This window comes from Apodemus sylvaticus, chromosome 3 (genome assembly GCF_947179515.1).
Source record: "Apodemus sylvaticus chromosome 3, mApoSyl1.1, whole genome shotgun sequence".
Taxonomy (NCBI): domain Eukaryota; kingdom Metazoa; phylum Chordata; class Mammalia; order Rodentia; family Muridae; genus Apodemus; species Apodemus sylvaticus.
Window position 1 is genome coordinate 26,437,204 of NC_067474.1, and position 8,867 is coordinate 26,446,070.

The window sequence follows — 8,867 nt, forward strand, 5'->3', positions numbered from 1 at the left end:
TCTTGGGGAGATCAATGGCATGGGATACCCATGCTCCACAGGGAAGATTTGACTCATAGTCCACAAGGTTTCTTCTAAAACGTGGCATCTTCTGAGAAGATGTGCTTATGTTAATGAGATCCATTTAGATGGATGACACAGAAAACTTCTATAGACCAGCATTATGGTCATGAAAATGAGCCACTCTAAATGACTTACATTACAAAATGGTGACCCTCAGAGGAAACCATGCCCTCTATAGATATAACACCAAGTAGATAAGGCCCTTCTATTAAGCAAAACATCACTTTTAATCATTTCCATGACTGGGGTTTTAGGTTATTATGTATCGCACTTGTCAGGCATGTAGGAAGCCCTGGGTTCATTCCTAGCATGCATAAACCATGAATGGTTGCCTGTTATCTCAGCACGAAAGAAGAGGAACCAGGAGGGTCAGAAGATTATCATCCTTTGTGACATAATGAATTCAAGGCCAGCCTGGACTACATGAGACCCTATATAATAATAATGATGATGATAATAATAATAATTTAATAATATTTTTGAAAGCAAAAAGAAGACACTCTTTAGACGGTCAAATAAATATGGATTTGGGGTATTAACTCTTTCCTCTATCATTAATGTTTCCATGTTATAAATATTTGACTGAGAATCTTTTTCCTAATGATGTGACTCTTAGAACAGAATTGCAGTGTTCTACTCCAAAACACTAAAGGCTCAGTGAAGGAGACCCCTGGGAAAGAGACAGGAGCAAGAAAGCCAACATGGGAGTCCAAGTTCTTAGCCTGCAGGAATCCTTCCTGGACATAAGACATTCTAGCTACCATCACTTGTAAGAAGCATCTCCATGCTGGGGTGCTGGGGTCCTGCCTGGGCTTGGTAAGAGAGTACATTTGATTTCTGACAAATACTGTCTATGGAAACCCAGGCACATGCTCTGAGAGCAGAATTCAGACTGAGACAAGGCTGCAGAGAAATCACATCGTGATCATGGAGAGCAGCCTTTCCCATGGGCTTTCAAAGTTGTTTTCTCTTCAAAACCTTCAGGATTTCTATTAAAGACTAGAGAGATAGCGGTGCTGAGAGAAGTTGAAGGAATGATTATTGCAATTTGCAATATTTGCCTGAGAAACTTATAAAGTTACATTGATTATATGGGAGAAGGTTTGGCATATTGTTTTCAGTGTGTGTGTGTGTGTGTGTGTGTGCAGGAAAGACAGAGTGGTGACACTGCTAGAGAATTTAGGAATATTTAAAAATTATTATGATTTACACTTAAAACTTTGGTCCTCCACAAACAGGCTGTGGCCGTTTAGCTCCGGGACTCCTAACAGTGGGAGGGAGGCATCTATGACTCTTGCTGGCTCTAGAGACTCTTATACTTACTGGACTGCCTCATCTAGCCTTGATAGAAAGGTTTATGCCATCTTTATTTTATTTTTTGTTGTTATTTTATTTATTGGTTATTTTATTTGTTTAGATTTCAAATGTTGTCTCCCTTCCCAGTTTCCCTTCTGCAACACCCCTATCTCACCCCCTTGCCATACCTCTATGTCGGTGCTCCCCAAACCACCCACTCCCTCCCTCCTCACCCACTATCATTCCCCTACACTGGGGCATTGAGCCTTTACAGGATGAAGGGCCTCCCTTCTCACTGATGCTAGAGAAGGTCACTGTCTGCCACATCTGCCACTGGAGCCATGGATCCCTCCATGTGTACTCTTTGGTTGATAGTTTCGTCCCTGGGAGCTCTGGGGAGTCATATTGCATCTTGTTGTGCTGTGATTAGTTGATACTCATGGGAAGACTGCTCTTTTCTGAAGGGAAACTGAGGAGCAGTAGATCTGAGGGAGAGGGGAGGTCTGCAGGAAATAGAGGGAGGGGAAGCTGCAGTTGGGATGAATTGTACAAGAGAAGAATAAACAAGCAAACACAAAACAAAACAGAACAAAACCAAAACCAAACCAAACCAAAACAAGAAAATCCCTTCTAGATCTGCAAAGCATGTAGTTCTTCTTGAACATCAGTCCTGAGTTTTAAAAAGGTGTCTGGAATATTCTTTCACATTTTATTTCAGAATTGTATTTCTTCTCTACACCACAAGAACTGTGCTCTTGTCTTAAGAGTATCAGATTTAACAAAAATGAATGCAGGATGCCTAATTAAATGATTTTGAATTTGAAGAAGAATAAGTCCTTTATTACATGCATTATTCTATGCATGTATCTGGCATATACTTAAACTAAAAAGATTAAACTCCTCTAAGATGAAATTCAGAGTTAAACATGTGCCTATTTTTATCTGATCATGCTGTCTGGCCTCTGGTCAATGCTTCAGTGGGTGGTCTGTTTGACAGGCATTTTCTGAATGATTTATGCTGGTTAGAATCTTGTGCTTTTCAGGCCCACAAGCTCTCAGGGCTGCTGTGACCTCATACTTCCCCTAGACATAAGGGATTTTGCTTTGGTGACAAATTACAAGACTCAGGACAACAGAAGATTCTGGGGACAGACATGAGTAACTTGCCCTGCACATGCTGATAAGATCCTCATTGTTTAGAGTTTAGATATCTGTTAAAGAAACATAAAGGAGAGAGTGATTGTCAGCCCTTCCTACTAAAGTCCTAGAGCAGAGAGCTGAAAGTCCTAGACCAGAAAAAAACCTTATTCTGCGACTTCATCTTAGTGTAGTTTAATCTTTTTAGTTTACGTATATGCCAGTTACATATGTAGAATATTGCATATAATAAAGGACTTTATTTTCCAAATCTGAAATCTTTTAATCATGTGAATCTTACATACGTAGGGAAAAGGTGTTTAACTCTGCATGTATGGGGTACATAGGTATGCACATTCTCATGCATTTATGCTTACCTATGTGTGCTTTTTGTGTAGGCTTGACATCAATTTTGTGTGTCTTCTATCAGTGTCCATTTTAGTTTTGGAGACAAGGTCTCTCACTGAACTTACCATTGAAGCTAGATTGGCTGGATAGAAAGATTCCTGGATCTACCTGCCTCTTCCCTCCCACAGATAGGACTACAGATGCTTGCTATAACGTCTGACTTTTACATGGGTACCACAGATCTTAACTCTAGACCTAATGCTTGCACAACAAGCACATAGCCACTGACGTAGTCTTTCCAGTCCCAAGCTTTTGAACTTCTCTGAGCTTTTGCTTGTTTGTCTGTATTTTACTTTCAAATCAGAGATAATAATAGATACTAATAGATACTTTGGGATGGTGGGTAAATGAAGGGCATACGGAGTCCTTAGCAAAGCACAGTGTTTGCTGTTTCTACTGCCACTTTCCTGTTGCTACCTCTAGCCTGTTAACTACCCTGGCGATATGTGTAAGGCATTGGGGCAGACATTATAAAGCAGTCGTCCTTAAGGAGCTCACAGGCTGTTTGGATACAGACCAGCTCTTAAGGAAATAAAGAACAATATAAGGCAGTATGTCCTAAGAGCCAAATGAGGGCCACAGATGGAGAAGCTGCAGGAGAACAGAGGAAGAAGGTACATTGGCCACATCCCCAACGGCACATGAGGGTAGAATGGGATGTCCTACCACCTCCCCTGAGGACTTTCCTCTTAATAGACACTACCAAATGCAGATTGCGATTACTGTTTTCACTATCCCAGCTGCCTCTGTGTCTTCCAACGTTACCAGCAGAACCTTCCATCTCCTCATTAGCAAACATAAGTGTGCTTCCTGGAATTGCCTATCTTCTCCAGGTTATATTGCTGTCTGGATCTTTCCAAACACAACTGAGACTCCATTGACGTGCACATGTTCCTTTTTCAGTGTGTATGCATTTACCTATGCAGCTTTCTCCTTTTTTTTCTCCTGGATATTAGTCCTTAGATTTCTTTTTCTGTTCTTTTAAAAACTAACATTTAGACTTACTCTTTAGATAATTTTTTAGGAGCTATTTAATTTATTTGTCCTCTCAGAAATCTGCACATCACAGCAGAACATCAGGTTACTGCAGATCTACTCCTTTGGCATTTTGCCAGCACCAGCATTGGCCTTTGCAGTCTCCTCATCTTCTTCCTTCTGTTCTTTTGTTCCCTTTGCTGTTTTCAGGAGGTCTTTTTCTTCTCATAAAGGCCATGTCTTACAAGTCTGTGTTAGGCTCATTCTTCTTTGCATAATCTAAAGAATCATAGATCACGCCAAAGCCAGTTGTCTTGCTGCCACCCAAGTGAGTTCTGAATCCAAATACAAAGATATCGTCTCACGTGGTTTTGTACATTTTGGCCAGCTTCTCCTGAATTTCTGTCTTTGGTACTGTTGCCTTCCCAGGATGAAGGACACCAATGACCATCTGTTTCCTCTGCAGCAGACGGTTTGTCATGAACTTCCTGGTCCAGATGGTTAGTGTGTCATTCATGATGGCTACGATGCTAGAGCTGTAGAGGAGGAAGAGAGGTCTTTAGATCATTTGTATGAGTAATTTTCATTTATTCTCCATGAATATTTTGTCCTCTTTAAAGCAACTCTATGCCATAAAAAGACAAAACAAAACAAAAACAAAATAAAAAACAACAAAAACACCAGCCTGGTTCCTGTTATCTCTCATTATAAAAATTATATAGCACTGAGAGGTATAGCCTGTCAATGCTGTATATTGATGAGAATATGGTGGGATTGTCACTTCATACCACCAATGAGTAATAACTTTGAATCTGATGTCATGCTTGCATAGCAACAAACCAGGAAAAGGTTAAACCAATGTAATGTTCTTAACTAATTGAATTGTTTGTCAAGATTCTTGGCCTGATGTGACATAGGTCTCACTATTCACCTGATTAGACTATTTTAAGTACGTCACTTTAGTAAACTTGAGGATTGGAAAGATATTTGTTTTTCTCTTTGCTTGGTTTTATTCCAGTCACATCCATTGACCTGATCTTGTATTTTATGAAACAAATATATACAAAGGACCACATAGAAGTACAGCAGAGATGGATTGGGATTTATGGTGTGTATTTATAATTTATTAGTGTAAGTGTGCAGGAACATTATAAAATAATATTGATAACCTTAATATTGTGGAAAGCAGGTCTTTAGTTAACAAAATACACTTCTCTTTTCTGGGTTTGAAAATGACCAGAATGTAATTCATGACTTTTGATCAAATTTCATGTAGTGTGAGGAAATCTTAATGATGTTAGAGCAATAAACCAGTTCATTAATGCAGAAAATTTGTTTTGTGAAACAAGCAAATTAATAGAAGTGAGGGGCATAAGTAACTTAGGTTTTAGAAAAATATTAAGGATACAACTTGTGGGCTAAAGAGATGACTCAGTGGTTAAGAAGATTCATGTTTGACTCCTGGTATCTCTGTAGGGCAGTTAATAACTGACTATAACTGATGTTCTACAGAACCAGATGACTCTGGTCTCCTCCAGCTCCTATATTTCCTTGCAAATACCCACCCACATACATTTACATAAAGGTATAATTAAAAACAAATCTTAAAAATATCCAACAAACAAAAAAAATCTCTGCCTGGGAAGCCAATAGGCCTTGAGCATTAATGAACAATAACATAATACCAACTATTGAGTGCTCCTGTTTTGGAATCAAGGCTAAAAAATGTAGTTTATAAACTGCATCTCTGCAATGCTTTCATTTCAGAATGGTCTTTATCAATAGGAATAAAATATTTCACAACTCATACAACGTTTCCTTATCCTTACTTTGGGTTGAGTCTGGCAGGGTCCACAGCAGTAGGATGTCATGTTGCCTTAAGCTCTATCAAGGTCATGAGTTCTTTCATTTGACAAAATAGAAAGCTAACATCTTTTTGGTTAACGTTACTGTTAAGAGAATTCATTGGGTTTGCCCAATACATTCTATACATATGGGTAAAAAAAATCCCAATGCTGAAGTTGTAAAACTAACAAGAATTGGTATTAGCATGATATCCTATCTAGAAATAATTGATATTAGTAAGTATCCCACTAGAAGCAAAGAAGAATTGTTTCCTCATATCTGTACACATCTGTTCATTTATATATATATATACATATATATATGTATATATATATATATAAATCAACTTGATATGGCCAACAACTAGTATTTGTTCACAGATCATAAGATAAGATGGCACTGAATAGCAATATAAGCTATATCACCATTATCTCTTGAGTTTTTATGTACATGAGGTAAACAGCCAAATGAACTTCTTAGCATTGTTTCTAGATTATTTGGTCCTCTAATTGGGAGGTGGGGATGCTTATATCTGTTGGAATGACATAGCTGTTATTTAATACCAGCATTGTTTTTTATTATTGGCTGATGTCTGTCACAAGTATTAAATATTTTTAGGTTTATCTATCCCTTTATTCCCAATGTTATCCCCCAAATTGTAAATTATTGGTTGATATTTCTTCATACCTTTTTCCATACAGTGTCATTTGTATTTGTTATTTAACTATCTGGGGCAGGGATTGTGCTGTCTGTTATGCTTTCTGTAGTCAATATGTACAACAAACTTGAAGAGTAATAATGAGAACTCACATCTCAAAATATCTGTCTGGTGTGTTCTTCCTGACTGTAATAGGTTTTAAACTAAAACCTATTAAACTGAAATTATTCAGAAGTTTTAAACAATTACCATTGTTTATTAGTATCATATGTATTTATGTTTAAAATATGTGTCTACTGCTTAACAAATAGCAATGGTAGCAAATATCAAGCCAGTTAGCTGTTCATATTAATGAAGGAAAACCACAAAATGTTTATAGTTTCTGAACTTACTTTGTCTTCAAAAGTTCTTAAGTTGAACTCAGCTCTATTTTTAATTTTTATATTTTGGGAGATTTCATTACATTTACTTAAATTGTGTGATAGTGGTGGAGAGTTAGACATATAGATGAGTGGATTATAACAGAGATGAGAAATGGGCAAATATAAACATGTACAATAGTTTAGTTAAGTGTGCGAAAAACTGTTCACTGGAGAACAGGTGATATTTCTGTTTAATAGTGCTGGAACAATCAAAAAGTCATAAGAACAAACACATACATGCACATACACAGTTTTACACACATTCACAATTAACCTATGCATTCATATAAACACACACACACACACACACACACACACACACAATCCTAGGACCAAATCATATACCTGGTAAGAGATAATGTAAGATAAAACTAAAAATGAAACTAAAAAGATCTTAGAAAACAATATAGGAAAAATCTTGGGATCCAGGACTAGGCAAATAATTACTAAGACTTACTAAACTTGATACCAAAAGCATCTAAAATATGGAAATTACTAAAGTAACTATCTTACTTTATAACTGTGATAGGCAACTTTAACTGTCCACTTGACGCAACCCAGAATTACCTGGCGGGGAGTATCAATCAGGGATCATTTACACTGAGTTGCCCTGTAGTGCATGACTAAGGGTGATAGTCTTAATTAAATTCCTTGATGTAGGATGGCCCAGCCTACTGTGTCAGTACCATTTCCAAGCCAGAGGGTCCTGCGCTGTGCAAGAGTGGAAACCTCAAGCTGAGCACAAGCAAGTAAGTGCTACCTGTGAGGTCACTTCTGGGCTCTTGACTCTGGATGCAGCGGGACCGGCTCCCTTATGTTCCTGCCTGGCCTTTTCCTCAGTGATGAACTGTAACCAAGCACTCTGAGCTAAATAAACCCTTTCTCCTCTAAGCTTTGTCAAGACATTTTATCAGAGCAATAGAAATGAACATTGGGCTGATGACTTTTTCTCTTTTAATTATATGGTGAATATCGAAGGACAAGGTGATTAATGTTTATGTATGTATGCATTTATGTATTAAGACTATTTTCTAGAAAGGGTAAAGAACTCTCAAAACTCAACTGTAAACAAAGCCATAATCACAAAATATCCAAAGATCTTTTTAAAGGGGACAAATAGGCTGGGCTGTGGTGGCACAGACCTTCAATCCCAGCACTTGGGAGGCAGAGGCAGCTGGATTTCTGTGAGGTCAAGGCCAGCCTGGGCAATAGATCTGGTTCTAGGACATCCAGGCTACACAGAGAAACCGTGTCTCAAAAAACCAGAAAACCAAAGCAGCATCAGGATGCATGGATGGCAGCTGAGTCCATGAAAAACTGGTCAGCATCATTAGCCATTCAGAACACGTGGATTCCAATCACACTGAAACATCACTATAAACCTATGTGGAAGGCTTAGTCAAAGGGCCAAAGAGGATAGTAGAATAGACAACTGCTACTCATATGTCTCTGGTGCGAACCAATTCTTTTGTGTCATAAAGTAGAAAATAGGAGCTGTTGAGACGGTCCAGTCACCCAGTGCTTCCCTGAAAGATTGACAATGGAGATTCAACTACATCACACGTCAAAAGCAGAGTGTGGTGGTATATCTCTAGAAACCCAGCAGCCAGAGGTTAAGAAAGAGGACGGTGATGGCCATCCTGGGCTACACAGCACAAGCCTGTCCCAAAACCAAATTCTAGAAACTGTGCATTTATCCTATAGAAATGAAAATTGTCATAGAAAATTTAATTCATGATATTTTATAGTTTTTCAGTTTTATAGTTTTTTTAAGTAAATTGAAAATGACTTAGTCCCTTGATGAGTGAATTAGTGAATAATGACAACTCATTCCTTTTCATGGAATACTCCTCTGCAATGAAAAATAATTGAATATTATTATGTACACAACGTAGTTGTCTCTTCAAAGAATTACATTCAAAAGAAAACACATAAGTAATTCTACTTACATAATATTTCTCAGTGTGTGTGTGTGTTCATGTATATGTGCAGGAGTCAAAAAGGGACTGGGTGTCCTGCCTCATTACCCTGTCTCATTTTGTTTCAGTTATTCCTTTTAGTGT

General features: G+C 37.9%; 1 pseudogene; it reads right to left on the reverse strand.

Annotated features, from left to right (window-relative positions):
* Positions 1-3,996: 3,996 nt before the first annotated feature.
* On the reverse strand, positions 3,997-4,396 carry LOC127679822 (40S ribosomal protein S24-like; annotated as a pseudogene).
* Between the last annotated feature and the right edge of the window lie 4,471 nt (positions 4,397-8,867).